General features: G+C 38.6%; 1 protein-coding gene across 2 annotated transcripts in view; it reads left to right on the forward strand.

Moving 5' to 3' along the window:
• LOC122815359 (solute carrier organic anion transporter family member 1A2-like) overlaps positions 1-24,568 on the forward strand; it is a 420,483-nt gene that overhangs the window by 305,250 nt on the left and 90,665 nt on the right. The window lies entirely within an intron of this gene.

Here is a 24,568-nt window from a genome sequence, read left to right on the forward strand (position 1 = left end):
TTAATGGAAATGGTACTTACTAGTAACTACCTGCATTTTGAGGGAGAATTTTACAGACAAGTAAAGGGTGTTGCGATGGGTGCATGTTGCGCACCCATATATGCAAATATTATTCTAGCAGCATGGGAATTGAAATACATACAAAATTCTCAATACAAGAAGTGCTGGAAATTATATAAGCGGTTTTTAGATGATATATGTTTGTTATGGATAGGGACAGATACTGAATTTGCAAGCTTTTATGAATATCTAACTCAAACTACTAATTTCCTCACCTTTACTTATTCTAAAAATAAAAATAATTTGAAATATTTAGATATATTTGTGGGTAAAGGAGGGGAATTCTTTCAAAGGTTTATAGAAAGGAAAGTTATTCAAATTCTTTTTAGCGTACGATAGTGCTCACCCACATTTTCAGAAGAAAGGCATAATAAAAGGACAATACGTTAGAGGCAGTAGAATGTCCTCTAGAGATAAGGACTTTGGGGAAGAGTGTAATAAATTATGTAAAATGTTTCAAGAGAGAGGGTATCCACTGAACCTAATAAAGGAGATTGAGGAAGAGGTTGTTAAAGGAAGAAAGGACAAATATCAACCTATTTTAGGACAAGAAGAAAAAATAAAGGGAAAGAGGTTAGATGATAGAAGTAGTGAATTTGAAGGACATAACAACTTTGTAATGGATTACAGTGGACAAGCAAACCAAATTAGAATAATGGTAGAAAATGAATGGAAAAGGTTTGGGGAAACATCGGATTTGGACATCTTATTTAAACAGCCCTTGAAATGCACATATAGGAAAGGGAAAAATTTAAAAAATTTCTTTGAAGTAAAAACAAAAGGGAATAATAATAAAAAAAGTAATGGAAGGGTAGGTACTTTTAAATGTGGGAATTGTTCCCAATGCTCCTTTGTATGCTCCAGGGAAAAAGTATACATAAAAAGTAGGGATATTTCAATACAGAGTAACGGTTATGCCAACTGCCAAACTAAAGGTATTATATATTTGAGTATGTGCAAAAAGTGTGAAGCATTCTATGTCGGAAAGACGGAAAGGAAATTAAGGAATAGAATCTATGAGCACAACTATGAAATTAGAACTGAATGTATAAATAATGCACTTTACAGACATAAAACGAAATGTACAGAGGCAGCATTTACTTTTTATGTATTAGAAGTAGTTGAAAAGGATGTTAGAGGTGGGTTATGGGAAGAAACAATAGAGTACAAGGAATTACTATGGCAACTCCGACTGGAGGCATATAACCCACCAGGATTAAATAGTACAGTATCCATAGCCCGGTCTTAAAAATTAGGGCAGCTAAACTTTAAATGTGCATTTAGTGGGAATTAAAAGTATGATGAAATATGAATTAATAACATTTGTATAATTTATGTATGTATACACTTTTCATTCAGTAAAAGATTTTTGGTAAGGTTTTAGAATGTTTAAAGTTTTTAAAAAAATGTGTAAACAAACAGCATTTTATAAAATGAAAACCATCATTGACCACTAGAGGGTGTTATAGACCAACCAAAGAGGCTTTATACAAGAATGTATAAACATCCGCAAACCAAGTAATAAAGTTAATATAGGAATTAATTTTAAAAGCTTAAATGTAGTCTATTTTAATAAAGTATTTTTAACAAAGTGTTTTTAGATAAAGTGTAAGATATAAGGGAAAGATTTATAAGAGAATATTATTTAATTTATTATAAAAGGATGAAATGGGGAACAGTATGAAATGTTTATAGTAAATGTGTTTTTAATTAAAGTACTTAATCAAGATAATTGCTCATTAACCAATTAAGGTTTGAATATAAAAATGAAGGAGCTCAGCATAATGTATTCATTCACATCTGAGGAAGTGAAAGAAACGAAAACGCAAGTGTGGAGACATAGCGTTCATGTGGTTGAGGAATTTTTGCTTTGCTGACTTTATTTGTAAAGAGTTCGTGGTTTGACGTTTTTTCTTGATGTATGTGCTGGATTGACTGCTGTTTATTTCGTCAAATAAACTGGTAAATCAAAGTAAGCTGTATTCCTTCTGGCTGGTTCGTTTTTCAAATATTTTGAGTTGATATTTCGTACTAGCCTCCTTGTGGTGTAATTGGTAACATTATGGAGGTGGAGGAGGGTTTTGCAGCAACCAGAGATGACGAGACAGGATTGGCCAGCGCAGACAAGATCGACAGGTTATCTCACCAACTGACCCAATTGTTGGAATTGCTTGCTGAAAAGGGTCCCGTTACGCAAAGACAGGCAAGTGCGATACCGGATAACCAAGAAGCCCTTCCAAGAAGGGAAAGGAAGGGGCTTAGGACTAATAACCACAGCCCTACTCAATGTGGGAAAGAGCAGGGTGGCTCAGGCATAAACGGAGATACCATTATTGACTTGGACATACCATGTATCTTTAGATCGTGTACGGAAGAAGAAACCTCCACTCCACGAGGTAATGAGGGAGAAAGAGAAAATGGAGGAGCGCGAAAGAAAAATAACGGGACTGTTTTCAAAAGCTATAGTGATGTGATAGCAAGCAACACAACTACAGGTAACTGTAATGGCGACCATGTAACAACGCCTAGTCAGCATTTTATGGACTTTAAAAATGTTTTAAATTTTAAATATTGTTTTAAAACAAAAAATGCGAGGAAAATAAGTGGCAATGAAATGAATGTAACATATGAGCACAATATGAAGTTATTTGATGAAATGCTGTTTAGATTTAAGAATTTAGAACTGGAAAATGCATATTTGAATGAATGTATACATTTAAACATTGTACCTAAAGGCCTTAGGGTATGTAAATACCCCAATAAAGTGAGGGTAGGAAGTGAATTTCATCGGGAACTGATAGAGATTTTTGATAAATGTGGAGGAGAGATTCTAAAAGCCATTATTAAAGAGAATACAAGGGAGATGGAAGATTTAAATAAAAGGATAGAGGAAGTAAATAAATGTATCACTAAGGACCTGCTTTTTAGGGTAGATGAAAATTACAGGAGATATCAGGCAACACTAAAAAGTATTGAGAAAAGTATGAATAATATTTTTGATAGAAAATGCAGGAAAATTGAGAGGGATATATTGGAATATAAAGATAAAAAGCAGTACCCTAAGCCTAGGGATTGTTTTCCACAGAAATATAATATAGTTTATCAAGAAGAAAATAGAAATGAGGAAGAATATGTGGATAGAAGGGTAGAAAATGTTGTAACAAGTGATGAACAAGAATATCCAGAATTAAGGAGGTCTGAAAGAATAAGGAACAACTATCAGAAAAATTTTCAAAAAAACTATCAAGGGGGGGGGGGGTACAAGAGGTACCAGAACAAGAACAGGTACTACAAAGAATGGTAACAGATGAAAGAAAGGAAGTTGACCCCCAGCCAAACAGGGAATTGATAAGGAAGGAAGGAATGGTTTATAAATTAGAGAATTATAACATCTACAACTATAGTAACACAGAAATTACTGAAGTACATTTTAGATTATTTACAAAAGGCTTGAAATTTGTACCGAATAAAAAGGCCAACCTCAACAAAGTAATTATAGACTTAAAATTATTTATAAGGAGGAAAAATCTGGAATTGTTATTCCAAGGACAAAATGACAACAGTATAGCTAGAATAAATTTAAAGAGAAAAAGTGTATATAATCCACCTTTAAATCAACAACTGAAGAATTTCGAATTAATGATGGAGAAGAAAATTAGAAAGACCTTTTCAGACCAATGGGTAGGTTATAATTTAACCAAAGAAGAGAACTAATTATTACAACAATTAGCAGCTGACCCCTAATAAGGATAATTAGACCAGATAAAGGAGGGGGAACGATTATAATGGACCAGGTGATTTACAAAACCAAAATGTTGGAATTATTAGAAAATGATGAGCGCTATATGAAATCATCTATAAATGAAATAAATATAGCCAATAAAAAGGTGTACATACAATTAAACAATTTAATATTGGAAGGAATGATAGATGTAAATACATTTAAATACTTACATGTAGAAAAACCAAAAGTCCCGAATATATTTGGAATACCTAAAGTTCATAAGAACGTAAATAGCCCCCCTATGAGACCGATAGTGTCATCAGAAGGATCAGTAACAGCACCGATAGCAAAATGGCTAGATAATAAGTTAAAAGGAATGCTGAAAGAAGGGGAGGCTATAGTAAAGGATTCATGGGACTTATTGAGGAACCTGAAGAAAGAATTGTTTGATGAGAGTATCACCTTTATAACATTAGACATAGTAGATCTTTTTTCATCCATCCCTCACAAAGAAGGCTTAGAATGGTTTGAAGAAGCTTTAATAAATTACGGTAAATTCACAAATAATGAATTTAAGTTGATTTTGACTTTAATGGAAATGGTACTTACTAGTAACTACCTGCATTTTGAGGGAGAATTTTACAGGCAAGTAAAGGGTGTTGCGATGGGTGCATGTTGCGCACCCATATATGCAAATATTATTCTAGCAGCATGGGAATTGAAATACATACAAAATTCTCAATACAAGAAGTGCTGGAAATTATATAAGCGGTTTTTAGATGATATATGTTTGTTATGGATAGGGACAGATACTGAATTTGCAAGCTTTTACGAATATCTAACTCAAACTACTAATTTCCTCACCTTTACTTATTCTAAAAATAAAAATAATTTGAAATATTTAGATATATTTGTGGGTAAAGGGAGGGAATTCTTTTCAAAGGTTTATAGAAAGGAAAGTTATTCAAATTCTTTTTTAGCGTACGATAGTGCTCACCCACATTTTCAGAAGAAAGGCATAATAAAAGGACAATACGTTAGAGGCAGTAGAATGTCCTCTAGAGATAAGGACTTTGGGGAAGAGTGTAATAAATTATGTAAAATGTTTCAAGAGAGGGTATCCACTGAACCTAATAAAGGAGATTGAGGAAGAGGTTGTTAAAGGAAGAAAGGACAAATATCAACCTATTTTAGGACAAGAAGAAAAAATAAAGGGAAAGAGGTTAGATGATAGAAGTAGTGAATTTGAAGGACATAACAACTTTGTAATGGATTACAGTGGACAAGCAAACCAAATTAGAATAATGGTAGAAAATGAATGGAAAAGGTTTGGGGAAACATCGGATTTGGACATCTTATTTAAACAGCCCTTGAAATGCACATATAGGAAAGGGAAAATTTTAAAAAATTTCTTTGAAGTAAAAACAAAAGGGAATAATAATAAAAAAAGTAATGGAAGGGTAGGTACTTTTAAATGTGGGAATTGTTCCCAATGCTCCTTTGTATGCTCCAGGGAAAAAGTATACATAAAAAGTAGGGATATTTCAATACAGAGTAACGGTTATGCTAACTGCCAAACTAAAGGTATTATATATTTGAGTATGTGCAAAAAGTGTGAAGCATTCTATGTCGGAAAGGTGGAAAGGAAATTAAGGAATAGAATCTATGAGCACAACTATGAAATTAGAACTGAATGTATAAATAATGCACTTTACAGACATAAAACGAAATGTACAGAGGCAGCATTTACTTTTTATGTATTAGAAGTAGTTGAAAAGGATGTTAGAGGTGGGTTATGGGAAGAAACAATAGAGTACAAGGAATTACTATGGCAACTCCGACTGGAGGCATATAACCCACCAGGATTAAATAGTACAGTATCCATAGCCCCGGTCTTAAAAATTAGGGCAGCTAAACTTTAAATGTGCATTTAGTGGGAATTAAAAGTATGATGAAATATGAATTAATAACATTTGTATAATTTATGTATGTATACACTTTTCATTCAGTAAAAGATTTTTGGTAAGGTTTTAGAATGTTTAAAGTTTTTAAAAAAATGTGTAAACAAACAGCATTTTATAAAATGAAAACTATCATTGACCACTAGAGGGTGTTATAGACCAACCAAAGAGGCTTTATACAAGAATGTATAAACATCCATAAACCAAGTAATAAAGTTAATATAGGAATTAATTTTAAAAGCTTAAATGTAGTCTATTTTAATAAAGTATTTTTAACAAAGTGTTTTTAGATAAAGTGTAAGATATAAGGGAAAGATTTATAAGAGAATATTATTTAATTTATTATAAAAGGATGAAATGGGGAACAGTATGAAATGTTTATAGTAAATGTGTTTTTAATTAAAGTACTTAATCAAGATAATTGCTCATTAACCAATTAGGGTTTGAATATAAAAATGAAGGAGCTCAGCATAATGTATTCATTCACATCTGAGGAAGTGAAAGAAAACGCAAGTGTGGAGACATAGCGTTCATGTGGTTGAGGAATTTTTGCTTTGCTGACTTTATTTGTAAAGAGTTCGTGGTTTGACGTTTTTTCTTGATGTATGTGCTGGATTGACTGCTGTTTATTTCGTCAAATAAACTGGTAAATCAAAGTAAGCTGTATTCCTTCTGGCTGGTTCGTTTTTCAAATATGTTGAGTTGATATTTCGTACTAGCCTCCTTGTGGTGTAAACAAAATAAAGAACCAAAATACTGGGCAGAGAAGGGCAAAGTACTGTAGTGGAGAACACAAGTTTATTTTTAACACAAAATGAAGACACACGTTTTCGTCCAAGTAACTCCTGGACTTCCTCAGAAATTAACAACATTAAACCCAGATGGTTTTATACATACTTGAAATAATCAGATGATAAATCAATCAAGCTTTTAAAAAGACATCCTTAGAAATGCAAAGCAGAAATAAAACCCATACTGAAAACTTTAAAATGACATGTTAAAATAAGTGAAAAATAAAATGATCAAATAACTTAAAATATTTGCTTGTGTATAAAAAAGTATTAGGACATATCATTAAATAAATAAATAACATACCAATCATTAGATTTATAGAAACTTGAACATTTCTGATATATGTACTGGATGAATGAAATATTTAAAAATAAAAATAAAGAACGTGAATGAAAAATAGGAATAAACTTATAGTTTAGCTGCCCTTAGTTTAAGTAAGGGTACAAGTGAAATGTGTTTGTTGAGACCTGGGGCTTTATTAGCTTCTAAAAATAACTGCCAATAAGTCTCCCTATATTCTAATTTATGTTCCCAGGGCCCACCTCTGGGTTCCTTGCATACAGTTTCTAACACAAAAAAGAAAAACTTGGTATTGATACATGAGAGAGTATGCTTATACAGTGTGTTTTTAACATTGCACTTGTTAATATCATTCATGTGCTCATAAATTCAACATTTGAGGTGTCTCTCAGTTTTGCCAACGTAGAAACTATCGCAACACCCACAGGTAACCAAATATACCAGGCCCTGGAAATTACAGTTGGTATAGGTTTTTGGCAGTTAATGTTTTGGCTCTACTGGTTAATAGAACCATTTCCTTATTAATGATAAAAGTACATTGGTTACACGCCCCACATTTATAAGTACTTTTCTTTCTGTGTGTAAAGACATCATCATGTTTCACCAACTCTAATACATTTTTTATATTCGTCCCTTCCTGAACACAACCTTGATAGGTTTACCTTTTAAATTTGGTCAATCAGTGAAACCTGAAAATTTATCTCACTCATGTAGTACTATATTTTTAATATGATGGGCATTTGAACTAAAATTGGTTATAAATGCCCTGCTATAACAAGCCTCATTCAAACCAGTACAGCCATGTTAGTTAAAAAAGTCTGTGCCCATACCTAGAATAGGCTTGTAGATACTGTTTCTACCATGTGTAACTTCTGCTCTGATAGAATCAATTAGATCACCAGGGTAACCCCTTTCAAGGAACATTTGTTGCAACACATTGCATTCATGAACATAGTCAGAATCATCGGAGGTCATGCGACAAATACGCACATACTGACCCTTGATGATGCTTTTTTTCTGATGAAAAGGATGTGTACTATGGTAACTGATATATGTGTTGGAAAAAATGGGTTTTCTGTAAATTACAGACTTGAAACCTGAATCAGATTTCTGTAATGTAACATCTAACTAATGGAGAGCAGATGAATCAACATGGTATGTAAACTTAAAAAAATCAGTGCTTTGGTTGAGATTGGAAATAAAATCATTTAAAATGTTTTCACCCCCAAACCAGAAAATACATATGTCATCCAGAAACCTGGAATTAAAATTCCAAAGTTGGGAGAAAATGCAATGATGTACGAATTTGTCTTCCCAAACAGATACAATAATATCTGCAAAAGTTGGGGCGCAACTAGCTCCCATAGCAACACCTATTTCTTGACGGTAAAATTCTCCTTCAAAAAATAAAAAAAATGTTCTTGAGAACTAGTTCCGCCAGTTCATTACATAGAAAAATATCATTGTCACTGACCCTTGGTCTACTCCTTAGTGCTTCCTCAAACCAAGTCAAACCTAGATGGTGAGGAATGACTGAAAATAAGTCAGCCACATCAATGGTGGTAAATAAAAGATCAGGTACTAACAATTCTGGTTTGATCCTGCTCAGGAATTCCCATGAGTCTTTAATTATGTGAAGTTCACTGCCCCAAAGAAATTTTAACTTCCAGTCCAAATATTTGGCTATAGGAGATATTTTGCTCCTTCAGATGCTACAATGGGTCTAAATGGGGGATCTTCTACACATTTATGCACTTTGGGTATCCCGAAGATAGAGGGTACATGAGGGTGGGGTTGGAACAAATATTGATAGGTGTTGTAATCAATGACACCTTGATCAAACAGATCTTTAAGTGCTAGATCAATCTTCTTGTATGAAATATTAATTTTGTTAATAGAAACCTTGCTATATCTAGAAGAATCCTGAAGGAGGGTATGCATTTTATTGTCATAGAGAATTTTATCCATAATGACTACCCCCCCCCCCCACCTTTATCAGGTTCCATAAACCGAATAGTAGTATTAGTATTAGAACATAAGGTGTCTAATAATTTTCTATCTCTGTCGTTGAGATTAGAACAAGATTTAAAGGAATAAAAATTCTTGCTTATCTCATTTTCAATATTATTTTCCAGGTTTTTTAGTTGGGGGTGAAGTGGAGGGTTAAAAGTACTAAGTTTTTTTGGACAAGGAGGGACAGAATGATTTAAATCCTCACCAAAAATATTTAATAAGTTCAACCATCTGGTGAATATTTTTAAATCCAACAGAACTTGTGGTAAATTACTTTTCCTACTAGGCACAAACTTGAAACCTTTTATGAATAAATTAAAAAATCATCAGTAATATTCAATTCACTATAATTGAATATATGAAAACCAGTTTTGCTTACTACATATGTTCTGTTGTGGTCATGATCAACATCAGTTGGCGAAACTACTGATGGTAGTTCCACCTGCCCCCCCCCCCTCCTGTGGGGATAAGATCCCCAATAAAAATGGGTATATGTACTGTTCTTGTTTCTAAGCCTGTCTGATCTCCGGGGACCTGTCTCCTCAAAACCATCATCAACCCTGTTAGATTGGTGAACAACATTGTCATGATGGGGACCTTCGTTGTCAGACATAGATTCAACAGATTCAAAATGTGTGGAACAAGAAAAGGTTTTGGGTAGTGGAGAGTGTTTACCATCTTCATAATCCCTAGTATCCCTGTCTATCTTTCTGTAGTTCCTTTGTAAAATTCCATTGCATTTTTTATCAATTTGGGCTTTCAGGTTGAAATACTTATTTTTCTCACTTTCAACAGAAAATAATAAATCATTAATAACACATGAATTGAACTTGTCAATGTCCTTTTGCAAAACATCCATTTTGTGGTTGTTATTGCGAATAATGGCTTTAATAATGTCAAAGCCGCAGTTATCAAAAATCTGCAGCAGTTCTTGGTTCTTGGTGAAATTCACTATTGACAATTACATTTACAATACAATTAGACTGTTGTTCCACAGCAGGATTTGTTAATTGAGATGGCACATTGCATGTATTCTCTAAATCTAGCCATCAGAAAGTAACTAAAATCTGCATCGGTAAAGATGCAATCATACAAACAGAAATAGTTACTCCTGACAAAACTGTAACAGTAGGGGGGAGTATTAAAAACTGAGGACATCAGAGTAGTTGCAGAAAATGATTATTCACTACACATCAGGCAAAAGAAAAGCAAATTTGTCCCAGCAGCAGGGTCTGTTGAGATGGAGGAGTGAAATTAAATGTGCTATATCCAGCTATCTTCGGGATATTTTTCCTAGACGATCAAAGATGATTTTGAAGCATAAGTGGCTGTGGAGGAAATGAGAAAATTTAGCCAGTGAAGAGTGAATCTGCAAATTGAAGGAGTCTCTGATTCTCATTCTTCCAATAATAAGAAGGGCCCTAGAGCGACTTTGCCAGTGAATACTCTTCCATCACTCAAATATAAAATGTTTGAGGGAAAAAAAGTCCAGGAGAGAAGAATCATGAGTGCTTTAAACTTGAATCCAACTCTGCTTTGGGGAGAATGAGATAATTAGGAAGAAGACTGACAACAAAGTGCATTTAATGAAAAAAGTGGGAGAATTATAAAGCATAAACCCTACTAGATGTAATTTATATATGTAAATTATAGTCATGCAAAAAGAAGTGGAAAAAATGGGCATTTGCTGACTGTATTAAACTAGTGGGAGAACAGTAAAGTATAAACTCCATTTTGTGTCATTAATGTTCAGAAAGACACTGAATGGACTGAAAATTTGACTGCAAGTTAAACAGTTTTTGTTCTTGTTAATATTTGTATAAAAGTTTATTGATGTAAATACATGATATTTTGTAATAAATGTAAGGTAATCCTGAGCAGTTATGGGTATTTTAAATACAACTTTTGGTGAGAATATTTTATCAGTAACCTTTGAATATGCCAGTTATATTAAAGTAAGAAAGTAGTCTTCCAGTTTTGTGTCAAGGTTTACACAGTATTAAGACAAGAAAAACTGTGAAGAAGAAAGTTAAAGTTAATAGAATGTTGTGATATTTGGCTGTTGGGGTTGTAAACTTGTATTGATCATATCATACATAGAACTACAAATTAATAACTTCTCCCATTTAAAGAGGTGGGTGTCTAGAACAATGTTTTTAGTTTAAGTGAGATACTTTGTAAGTAAAAAGGTTTAAAGCAATAAAAATTATGAAAACATTAACATGGCAATTCTTTCTTATGTTTACAAATTAATTACTAGCAGTGTTGTTCTATTAACACATACTTTTCACTAAAAAAAGCAGCCTACAGGTACAGTCAATTAATTATGAGAGGTCTGTAGACTTTGTTCTGATAGATGTTTTCTTTGTAACTCTGAGATACATGCCAGTAAATGTCTAAAGGGAAATTGACAAGCAGTTCAGAAGATATATAAAATAAAGTAAGCGATGAAGTATGAAACCATGGAAAGTAAATATTTTGCAAGCAATCATAGCATTTTAGCACTTTACATGTAAAGATGTACAATTGAGTTTCTTTATTTAAGGTTATACCTTTTTTTAAAGCAAAAATGTAACATTTACTGAAAGCATACAAGTTGGTTTCACAAATTAATAAGATAACAACATAGAGCAGTCTGAGTAAATGGGAACTTATCCTTAATTTTAGAAAATGCCATACATGTAGGTGGAGTTGTCGATTTGGAGCAACTTCTCCAACTTGGTGGTGTAGCTTCTTTTTTGAAAACTTTATATAGTTTTGTGTATTTACCCTGAGTTAAAAGGGGATGGAGTTTTGAAATGCATTTAATCTTTTTTATACTGAGTTGTCTTACTAAGTGAAAAACTATGAAATATGACATGGCCTCAAATACAGCTGAGCCTGCCAAGGATTAGTATGCACATTTAACCTACAAGATAGAAACATGTATTCAAAAGAACTGCCATATTCAATATGTGGGAATAATGACTTTTTATCAGAATGAGTACTTTGTTAATATTAACATGGGATGTAAATGGCATTAGAGGTATAGACAACAAACAAAAAGTTCTGATTTATGTTAAAAAGTTTAGATTGTGAATAGCACTGTTGCAGGAGACATATATGTATAGAAATGAGCATGCACATTTGACAACAAAAGGATTTTGGGATGGATGTTCAGCAGAAAATCAGGATGCAGTAATGGAAGATGTGTAATGCAGCAGCAAAAGGATGTTGGCAAAGGAGGTGGATTACACTGCTATTTATTTATATTCCAGCTAAAGCTTTTGTTATGGGGATTAGGATCATTTTTACAGAAATAAGAAGCTTTCAGCAGGGTATATGTTTTATGGGTTGGTATTAGTACTTAATTTGTAATAATGAGTATGTATCAGGGGACCTAGAAGGTAAAATATATCAAGTGAGGGTAAATATCTGAAGAAATAAATGAGAATATTTGTACGGAAAAATATGAATTTAGTAGCAGTAACTCAGACAGTGCACACACAGTATTCCCCAAGATAAAATAACTACTGCCACCTAGAACACAATTGTGAGAGATGCAATTATATTAGGAACCTAGAGTCCATATTCTCTCCCTCTCAAGCTAGTATATTTGGCACTGAAAAGGTTGTCAACACAATCACTACACATCAAACACCACCCACATCTATACAACACACACACCTACATATGCAGAGGTCCTCAACATAAAGATACCCAAACAAAGGAGACCTCCGAGACAAAAACACACACGATCTTCACAGCCCTCCACATGACATACCATGCATAATCCACACACCTGTGTCTCACAGCCACTAAGGCTTCACCATAAACCCAACATATTAGTCATAGGGGACTTCATTGTGAGACACACAGATGTGCCTCTCTCCAGGCTGGATAAGGATAATGTCACAGTTAGTTGTTGGTCAGGTGCCAGAATCTGCCATATCACATACGCACTCAAGTCTCTTAACAACAGGTACTATTATGACTCCATCATAGTTCATGTTGGTGTGAATGACTTGAGACATACCTCCCTGGACTATATGAAGAGAGACATGATTGAGCTTGCTGATTATGTGTCCCAGGCAGGTATGTCCCTAGCCTTAAGCAGCATTCTTCTGTCACACAGAATGATGCCTCAATACAAACAGAAAATAATTGACTTTAACAATTGGCTTAGTTTCTGGTGTCATTCCAGGGTGATCCAGTACCTGACAGCCTGGGAAAATATGATCAACAGACCATGATGCTTTGCCAGAAATGGCCTGCATCTGTCTCACCTGGGCTTCAGGCCTCTGGCAAAGTCTCTTGCCTCCCCCATAGTGCCCTTTTTAGAAAAAGTGATGAGCTTAAAGCTACCAGCATAAAAATGTCAACAAAACACAAATTAAAGGTCATGCTTGTAAATGCTAGGAGTCTAAACATGAAACTGTACTCATTGCAAGCATTCTTAACCCTGAAAAATACTGACATCTATGCAGTCACAGAAACCTGGTTCAAAGCTGCAGAGAGCACCCCAGCCTTACCTGTTACTCATCCTATCATACATTCAGACCCTAAACTGTGGGCAGTACAGTGAAAGGAGATAAGTTTCAATATACATTAACGACATACACACCTCCAGGCTGGTCAAACAGTATGATGCACAGGAGACACTCCAGGTGCAGTTAACCATTGACAAGGCCCCTATTCAAATCATAGCTATCTACCAGCATCCGCATCTGACTCAAGACGCCCAATCCACCTATTTGGACCTGTTTGAATCGATCAAGGTTCAACCCTTTACCCTGATCCTGGGTGACTTTAACTACTCAAACATAGATTGGAAGAACTACTCATGCCAGAACAGAAATGCTCAGAGATCCCTCAATTTTGTCAATACAAACACATTGGAACAGCTAGTTGATACCCCCACAAGAGGTGATAATATCTTGGACATGGTATTAACCAACATGAGTAACCACTGCAGCATCCCTATAGTATCATCCTCCCTGGTAAGATCCAACCATAAAGTGGTCACTTTCGAAGTCACCATCTCCCCAACCCCCTTCTACCTAGGATAAGACATAAAAATTTCTCCAAAGCTGATTACAGCCTCCTGAGGGATGGTATAAACAGCTTTATACCCCCTCCCCTCTGTAGGAACTGGTACCAGTATACAAAACTACACCAAAGCACTATACAAGCATTTATGTAGATGCATGGAATCAGGAATACCTGACAGGATTGAATCATCCTCATACATCCTTATGATGTACCCTTGAAGGCAAAAGGATGAGGTACCAGATGGTTATTTGGTGCTAGTAAAATCCATTTACAACTACTGTTGCTAGTGTTTTTTTCATTAACAACTTCAGTCGATCTTAATTTTGGCTGTGTATTTTTTTACTAAATCATCCTCCGCAAGGAAGAGTAAACCTGTCTGGTAGACATCTGCAATAAATAAACTCTGTAACAAAAGGAAAAAAAATGCTGTCCAAGACCAAGAAGGAGCAAGTGCCAAGTTGGAAGCAATGTCTCCTTAGCCTGAACAAGCAAATAAGAGCACTAGTGAAATCCTCCAAAGCAAACTTTGAGTCCATAATGGCCACATCTACTAGAGACAATCATAAGGCCTTCTTCACATATGCCCACAACCTCAAAGGAAGCACCCAGATCTGTTCTGAACTGGTAGTCAAGGACTCCACATATACAAATGCTGTAGATATAGCAAACTTGCTGGCTGACAGATTCAGCGAAAACGTCACCCCTCTGTCCCCCCATCAGTAAATCAAGACATTCCCAGTACTTGACCCCTTCCTTTTATATATATAGGGAACAGGTCATCACTGCTCTCTCAAAGACAAAAAATACAGCCTCCATGGGACCTGATAACATCCCTGGCTGCATCCTACATGAACTCAGGCAGGACCTTGCAGCATAATTATGTGCTCAATTCAACCAAAGCCTGAGTACTGGCTTTGTCTCAGCAGAGTGGAGGACAGCCACTGCCATCCATTTGCACAAAGGTGTAACTTCCACTGATCCAGAAAATTATAGACCCATCAGTCTCACTAGCCTGATCTGTAAGGCCATGGAACAGATTATCATGGACCTTGTTAACAAAGACATTGGCAACCGCCAAACACTCGCTCCAACACAGTTTAACTTTGTCAAGGGGAGGTCATGTCTGTTAAATTTGGTCAATTTCTTTGAGACAGTCACCAAAGCCATGGATGAGGGGAAGATGGTGCACACCGCCGACCTTGACCTGGCCAAAGCCTTTGACACTGTTCCCCACTCAGGCATAGTAGATGAACTAGGCATCAATCTGTATGTTACCAGATGGGTAGCAAACTGGATCACTGGTAGAACCCACCTAGTCAAAATAGGGGAAGCCACCTCAAGCAGTAGACCCATAACAAGCGGTGTACCCCAGGGTTCGGTCTTGGGGCCTCTGTTGTTTGCAATGTACTTTTCTGAGGTGCAGGCCAAAACCAGTGGGCTATGATGGACCAAGTTTACAGATGACTGCAAGCTGGGTGCTGTCATCAATTTGTTGACATCCTCCAAGAGGGACTCACTCAGACAAATGACTGGTGCTAGAAAATGGCCTCAAGCTGAATACCAAAAAAATCCATCATCATCCCCTTTGGGGACAGTAACATCCCCACAAATTATCACATTAATAACAATGTCTTAAGCACACAATCAGTTGTGAGGGATTTGTGCACCCAGGTTGATAGCAATTTGACTTTTGACCACCAAGTTTGCTTCTGTTGTACGGAAAGTCTTCTACATGGCCCATCTCATAAATAAGGGTATTTCATCCAAGGCCAAGGGGGTCATAACATCCCTGTATTCCTCCCTTATAAGACCCATTATTGAGTACAATGCCCCTTTTGGCATGTACCTCGCAAAGCACATGCAGCAGCTGGAGAGACCACAGAGGTTCCTCATCAGGAGAATCCAAGGACTGAAACATCTACCATACACAGATAGGCTAAAAGCCCTATCCCTCTACTGAGTTTCCTACAGACTCCTCAGAGGTGACCTCTGTCTGGCATACAAGTCGATCACAGACCCCAACTTGATGGGACTGCTACATATCCGCAAGTCAAGCTCTACTCGAGTAACTTGCATGCACGGCCTCAACCTGGTCTGTGACATAAACAGGACTTGTTGGTGGGACAGATTTGTGTCCCAGAGACTCCCCATCTATGGAATAGACTCCCTCTCCACATCAAGCAGAGCACCTCTTTACTTCTTTTTAATTGCAACCTGGATAACTGGATGGGAAACAGAAAATACACCCCTGGGATTCCACCCTTGCCCCTGCTGGACAGGGGCATCAGGTGCTGACTTGTCTAAACATGGGCTAAACTTTTGGCTAGGCTTAAAAGGGCATCAGGGCCAATAGCCTAGAAGCCTCCTATGGTTCTATGATCCTATGGGCTAGATTGGATATAAAATTATGTTTCACATGTGAGCAAGGGTATTTAATTAAAATCTCAGAAACCAATTAAAAAACTGTATCATATTATACACCAATAAAATATTAGGTAAAGAAGTATGATAATGATATAAAATGAAACATTTGTGCTTTCCTACTAACTTAAGGAGTGATTAGTGGATATGAATCAAAAGCTATTAATGAAGATAGAAAATTACTTTAGAAGGGATGTCTAGTTTGTGGGTAAAATGAAAATTAATTTCAAAAACATGGGATAAATAAAACAGAAAGACACAAAGGAAAGAAGTAATTGGAATTATTTAGAGGGGTTGACAAAAGTTAGATTATTGCAGAAAAGGGGGTCTCTCTCAGAATGAGAAAGGGAGAAATTGCAGGACAATATGCATGGTTTTAGAAAGGTTGCTGTTAAACAACTATTTTTGATAACAACTCTAGAAATCAAAAAATTTTAGCATAATGACTTGGGCAGAAAAAATAAACAGAGTTGTATCCAAACATAGGGAGCATGTGTCAATAAAAATGATCAGAGATCCTACAGAGGTATTAGAAATATTTTAAAAAATTTATATGAAAATCTGTATAAAAATGGGAATAGGGAAACTGAGAAAATGCACTAATGGAAATATTCATGAAAGACTTAGTTATGGAAAGGTTGGAGGAGGAAGAGATGAAATAAAATCATTGACGTATACCCCCGGATTCTCAATAGCTTGCATGGAGTGCAAGATTGGTGCAGAAGCTCAAGCAGGATGCCGTGCAATCCAGGAACAGCCCGCAGGGGTGTGCATGAAAGCTCCTGCACTAATCTTGTACGGACGAAGGCCTTGTATGCAAATCACCCCATTTGCAGGAGAAATCCATGCAAATAAGGTGATATTGCAATCCAGGAAGCTTGCGACTGTCCATGCAGGACTAGTGCAATCAGCAGAAATGTACTCGGTTAGTAACTGAGTACATTTCTGCAAAATCCAAAACGGAGCTATGACAGCTCCAAATAAGGGCTGTATATCATGTAGTAATCATGTCAATGGTCATTTATAAGGCCATTGGCATTGCAAACAAAAATAAAAATAAAAAAATCAACTTTTTTTTTTTTAGCCGATCTCATCTGTTTAAGCATAGGGCAGAGGTGCGCAAATGGGATCGGGGGGGGGATAAGAAAATACACCTAAAATAAGAATTCTAACTAAAATCAGTATTCTGCCATGGAAGTAAATGGCAGGGAGAAGACATTCTGGCCAGTCAGTAGTGGAGGAGGCTCAGTGTGAGACATGTAACTATGCATTAGCAGGCAATCCTATGCAAATGAGGGGAAGGATAGTGAATCCCATTTTTTCCCAGCATGTGAGTCAGGTCCCAACAGTGTAAGAGTAGGAATAGCTTGGTGCAAGCCTAGGAGGTAGGTGACATCATGGGGGTGTGTGTCAGGCATACTGTAAGTGGATTGGAGCCCTGTGGGTCGGGTTTGCTCCTAGCTTAGCACAGCTAAGCTAGGAGGTGTGTCTAAACCTGCCTAGCAGTCTTTACAACGCCTAAGCAGGTGTGCGTGCCACGCACTGGGTTTTACAGGAAGAAAAAATAAGTTAAACCAGGAAATAGCAGCAGTGTGCACATTTGAGCACTCTGTGCTGCATGCACACTGGCTTAAACAGAGAGACAATGGGAAGGGGAAACAGCAGTAGGAAGGTAATCAAGGAGAACTAGCTTAGCTGGCAGGTGAAATGTATCAGAATCAGCCAATTACACAGGCAGCAGACCAGCCCAGCCCAGAACACTACTATAAACTAAGCAAACACCTTCCCCTCTGGTTTTTCCCACACTCTACACCACCGGTGTATACAAGTGGGGAAATTTTAAAAAACAAACCTACAAAATGAGAAGGGCTGCAGCAGGCAACATAGAACAACATGTGCAAGAGGCTAAGGGTGGTGAGGATGTGAATGCTGCCGAACAACCCACAGTGAGGAGATGGAGAAGAGTGTACAGACCCAGGGTAATCTATCAGGGGCTACATGAGCTGGAGATAGTGGAGCGCTATAGGGTGGATGGACAGAGACCTCCTACAGCAAATTGTTGAGCTGTGCCAGCCACACCTGACACATCAAACTGACCAAGGGGAACCCATCCCAGTGGATACCAAGGCATGTGTAGGCCTAGGTATACTAGCCACAGGTACCTCGCAAAGCACAACTGGGCATATCATGGGGATCTCGCAGGCATCAGCATCTAGAGTATTCCACCAATTCCTGGATGCCATGTCAGCACATGCCAGTGAGCAGGTATATTTCCTCAAAACCTGTGAGGTGCTGACCAGCAATATGCATCTCTTCCACCAAATAGCAGAATACCCTGGGGTAGTGGGTGCTATAGACTGCACACACATATGCATCAAAGCACCACCAAGTGAGCAGGGTGGGGCCTACATCAACCGCAGGGGCATCCCCTCCATTAACTGCCAGGTTGTATGTGATGCCCAGGGCTTTATAATGAATGTGTGTGCTGGCTGCCCTGAAAGCTATGATGATTCCCACATATGGCATCTGACGCAGCTGTACCAGAGATTTGCCAATGGGAACATTCCCTATGGTCACCTAATGGGGGATGCTGGGTACACACTGGAGCTGTGGCTGATGGCACCCATTAGAAATGCACACATACTGGAACAACAATACCATAATGAGGCACACGCACAGGCCAGACATATAATAGAGCATGTGTTTGGGAATGGTCAGGTCATGGTTCCGGTGTCTGGACACATCCGGTGGAGCCCTGCAGTATTCACCAGCTACATGTACCCAAATTGTTATGGTATGTGCTATGCTACACAATATGATCCTACAGAAACAGCTGCAGGAGGAACAGCATGGGGCAGGGCCACACAGCCCCCCACCAATGCCAAGGCCTGCACAAGCATGGAGTGACCCATAGGAGGTGCAAACTGAGCCTGCCCCAGTAGGCAGAAGGAGGCATGCCCAGTGTGCCCTGGCCTTGGCAAAGAGGCAACGTATAGCACATGCAGTGACACAGTAGGGACCCAGGAAATGACACCTCTCTCTGACTCGCACATACAGTAAAAGGGATGCCAAACATGACACTACCTGTGCTCAACCATGTATAGGGAGTGTACAATGTGCATCTGACATAGGCAGCTCTCCAGCACTATTCACAAGTCTGGCACACCCTCATGGTAAGTCAATCAACCTACCACTTGCCAGATGGAGTAGAATGTGTCGTTACCTGTAGCTATGGTATGGATGTGAGCATGCAAGGGAACTGGGTGGCTGAATGTTATGGCAGCAGACAGTAGACATCCATAGTGGCACCATGATATCTGTAACACATACTGGAGTCACCATAGTAGCCAGTACTACACAGGGTGACAAAACCCACTGCAGGAAATGTGCTGAGCGACATGTGTGTCCATATGACCCACACATGCCAGTCAGGACAGTTCACATACCCAACAACAGTCTCAGCCAGCAGGACAGGTGTAGACAAATCCAGTCAGAGCCTGTACCATGGCCCCTGAATGATGGATATGGTTAAACTCCACCCCCCCAGGCATACACAGACAGACTACAGCAGGGCAGGCAGTGGGATGTTAGTTCTGAAGGGTAGGAAGTCAGACAATAATATGTAGGGCAACCAAAGCCATAATCTGACGTACATTGGTATGCCTCTAGTCAGCATGATAGTTAGCAATACAGAATGAAATGGAGTACCTGACAAACCAGTACAGTCATAGCAAATATGTACAAGTGTCATGTGTGCCCCCCACATCCTACATAGTAATGTAATAACAGTCAGGTGTGCCCCCCAACCCTGTGTAGAAATGCAGAAATAGACAGGTGTGCACCCCCCATCCTACATAGTAATGTAATAACAGTCAGGTGTGCCCCCCAATCCTGTGTAGAAATGTTGAAATAGTCAGGTGTGCCCCCCATCCTACATAGCAATGTAATAACAGTCCAGTGTGCCTCCCCCAATCCTGTGTAGAAATGTAGTAATAGTCAGGTGTGCTCCCCATCCTACATAGTAATGTAATAACAGTCCGGTGTGCCCCCCCCCCCAATCCTGTGTAGAAATGTAGTAATTAGACAAATTAGGCACACCAAACTGTTGAAAACAAAAAACTGTCACAGCAAGCTGCCGAAGTCCAAAAGCCAAACTGTCAGTTTATTTAAAAAGTAATTGAAGCGCTTTTCATCTGCTTCCCAAGCAAACTTCTTCAGAAACAATATACAAACTACAATTCAAATCTCGTGCTAAAAATAGTGTCAGATGATCTCAGTAACTAATCTTGACTCACCATAACACCAAAGTTAGAAATTTAAAGGCAAACTCCTTCACAAAGATACAGCCAGCATCAAGAATGAAAAAGTAAATAGTTTCAAGATTACATAATGCTAGTGAAACATTAACATAGTATTTAAAAATCATTCTAACTCTCCTAGTATAACATACTCAACTTAATACTTTACTAAACTAATTAACGTACTACTTAAATACATTATTACTACTAAATATAAAACATCACTTGAAAAAAGTGCTTAAAAAAGGTGAACTGTAGTTCACACATCTTATACATAATCATCTCTGTAAACTCTTCAGCTTTAAAATGCTGCTGATAGAAAAAGTTTCATTTAACCCTTGGAAATTATAAGTATTTAGCTTAATTTGCCAGGACAATTCTTGACTCAAGACTGGCACATCTGATGATAATCTGTGTTCACAACATGGGCCAGACACCCCAGGTACAGTTCCACATGTCACTGTACATGCATGTGGGAGGTGTGCACATCCCAGACACAGTCCATGTTATGGACTAAGGAACACATACATGGCAAGTGATGCACAACATTGGCCACACACAATAGTCACTCAGGTGACTGGATGGGGGATACAATACTCACCTGTGTGGGCAAATGCAGACACTACAGCCCTGAGCCACAATGCAGACCATTGTCATGTGGCCTGATGCCAAGGTATAGCCATCGCCTAGCCTTGTACAGCTGTCTGGCACAGTCAACCACCACACACCCGTGCAGACATGCACCCATGCATGTCAGCACTGGCACCCTGTGTGTTTGTGTGTGCGTTGTATGGTGCATATGTTCACATCCACACTCCCTACAACCCCCATGGGCATATTGAAGCATGCTGTCTGATGTCAGACACCTCCCCATACCCTTTGCCCATACAACCCCCATATGACCCGTGTGGTGCATGTGATACCTGCACAATGATGTGTTGTGACAATCCCACTACTGGTGAGTTGTAATCCTGGCTCTGCCAAATGTGTCAGTGTGTGTGCATCCCTGTGAGAGTGTGGCTGTGTTGATGCTGGCACCTGTTCCTGCAGACAGGCATGTGTACGTCACCTACTGTATAGCTACCATATCCTGTTGCAGATGTCGGTCACCATCACATATATGTTCTGAGGGCTCCACAAAAGGTAACCCATGTGGCGCATCCAATAACTGCATAGAACTGTGATAGCACTACATAGTCATCAGGGGTTTGATACCCTGTGCTGCTAGGTGTGTGACACAAACATGCTTAGTCTTTACTCTCCCACCCCTCCCTGACTTGTCTTTGCCTCTATCTGCCTCTCCCACTCCCTCTCTGGTGGATGTGGAGACATACACCCGCTTTTCTTGGCAGCAGCATGTGTATTTTAAGTGATGCTCATGATCAGCTGATGGCCTCTGCACGAATTGCAGCCTTCCCCTAGCTGACTGCACTTGGAACAGCTATGGTAACATTCCCATAGCCAATTGCAGGGAAACACACTCCAATATCTAGGAACATCATGTTGGTGTTGGCCCTTTTCATTCACTGTGAAGAGGAACTAGATCTGTTGTTTGGCAAACAGCATCTCAGATGGATTGGGGATTTACCTCTAACAACATACACTGTGGAAACAGGGCAACACACAGAAGGGGTATGTGCCTGACCTGACTACATACTGTAAGTGCTGCTATATTGCATTTGGAGTACTGTTGGTTTAACAGTGTGTGTGGATATGACTGTCCTACATATCTCAATACCTGCCATGTCAGTTCTATGTTTATGAGGAATCCCCATCTGTAGTGTCATCTGCAGACTGAGCAGTGTGTTGTGCCTTTGGTTATATGTGTTACCCACGGAGTATCTATCTGTGGACTGCAGAAGGTAGTGTGAGGATTGCAGTTTGTAGATGGTGAAAGCCGTCACAGTTACTGGCTTCATATCCCTCATAGGACATATGTTACAACAAACTCTGTTACAACAGTAAATGTATGAGGTTATCACAGCAACATGTCATTATTGGCCCTGTGTATGTGCTTCCAGCCACAATTCTGTCAACCTATGTACATATGACTTGCATAAAGTGGTGCATATGTGTTGTACACCATAATTAGTGTCATCATATATGATAACAAGCCAGTGAGATATCAGACTGCTACCCATGTTATGTACAGTAGGGGTTATATTTGATGACATAACCTGGACATTCTGTGGGTGTTTGTACAGTACTGAGGTCTGTGTACTTATGGTGAATGTCGACATTGTGTGTATTGTTAATATGTACTTTAGCCTGTGTACAGACTGCGGTAGATGTCATTGTTCTAGGTCCCGTCCTATCTGATGTTACATGCTGCTCCACTGTATGGTACTGTAATGGCGTACATGTTTGTAGGGCCATACACACACATGTCCCATACTACATACCACAGACAGCCACCAGACCAAACTGTGTAGCAGCCCAGTATATGTAGGGTCAGTCTGTGAGTGGGACATATGAGGATGGTGTCGAACAGATAGTCCATATACTGTAATATTATGCTAGCTTAACATATGTGGCTGTTTTCAAATTGGTTGTGGTTATGCACTTTCACACAGGTGTATCTTACCCTGTGCTGTGACATGCCTGTAGAGCCTGCTTTATATGCAGGTACATGTGCATTCCCCCATAGGAGATGTAGGCCAGTGTTGAGCCAGTCTGCCTGTAGCCTGCACAGTGTATTGTTACATGCCTAGCAGCTTAGTGTACTTACCCTGTGAGATGTCATGTGCAGATACTTGCCAGATGTACTGCTGCTGGGCCTCCCTTAACAGTCATGTATGTCAGACAGAGCAGTGGTATGCTGTACAGATGTATGTCAATATCTAGTGGGTAATATGTGGCCATGGCACCCCTGTACCAGCGTTTATTATGTGTCAGGCCAGACAGGCGTGTGCGAATGCATAACCTATGTTGGCAAATGTATTCCAGTCGTTATGTGTTATACCCATTTACATGGCTGTCTACATCAATATTGTCAGGCATGGTACACATGTTTAGCACTTAGAGGTTATATGTATACCTCTGGACTTTGCAGAGTGTGTCAGAATGTCCACATATATTGGCCAATATTTCTTCCGCAGTCCACAGGGGCATTACATGCTAGCAGTGGTACTTTACTGTGATGTCCTTAGGATGTCTGTCAGTAGCGAATGGCACACATGTTATAAGCAGATGTGACCTCCAACACACACCATGTCTGTGAAGACAATCCCAATGACAGTAGTAATAGTCTAATAATATACCTGCTATACATACCTGACATCCCCTTGCACTACGACTGTGGGACTATAGAGGCTGGGGTAGGACTGCACTCCATGTCCAGGACATATGGTGGAAATATCTGGACATATTATTATCCAGATAGCCATATATATATATATATGATTACACATGTGCAGTACTTCCAATTACCACTGTCATGGCAACCACCTACTATAAATCCCTACATCATGTGGGTATGGTCCCTTTACATTTCCTGTGTGATGGACATCCTTACTGTGTGTGGTCATCAGTGTTACAGACAGCAGGTAACAAAACTTTTTACAGGAGAACTGGCACACTCAGGGCAGCTACATATTTGTAGGAGGTTCCAGAACTACAGACAGAGTGTGAGTAGAGTTGTGTTATGCTTTGTATAGTACTAGTGTTACAGGATGTGTGTACATACTAGTTTACCTTGGAATGCAGTCTGTCTGCACAGCTCTCAACTGTGGGCCTATCCTCTTGGTAGGCAGAGGTGTGCCTATCATGTGTTGTCTGTCTACCACACAGGTCCTGTGTCAGAAATTTCATTGGCAGTGTGTGTGTTAAGTGCTATCAGTACATGGCTACATCCATGTCTGTTTCTAACCTCAATTCCCTGACTAAGGGTATGTTGCAGACTATCCTGTAACACCAGCAACCTGCTTAGTGTATGGCAACAGTATTCCACATTTGTGTCTGTGTTCCAG

Source organism: Protopterus annectens, chromosome 11.part0, assembly GCF_019279795.1.
Source record: "Protopterus annectens isolate FY-2018-M chromosome 11.part0, PAN1.0, whole genome shotgun sequence".
Classification (NCBI taxonomy): Eukaryota; Metazoa; Chordata; order Ceratodontiformes; family Protopteridae; genus Protopterus; species Protopterus annectens.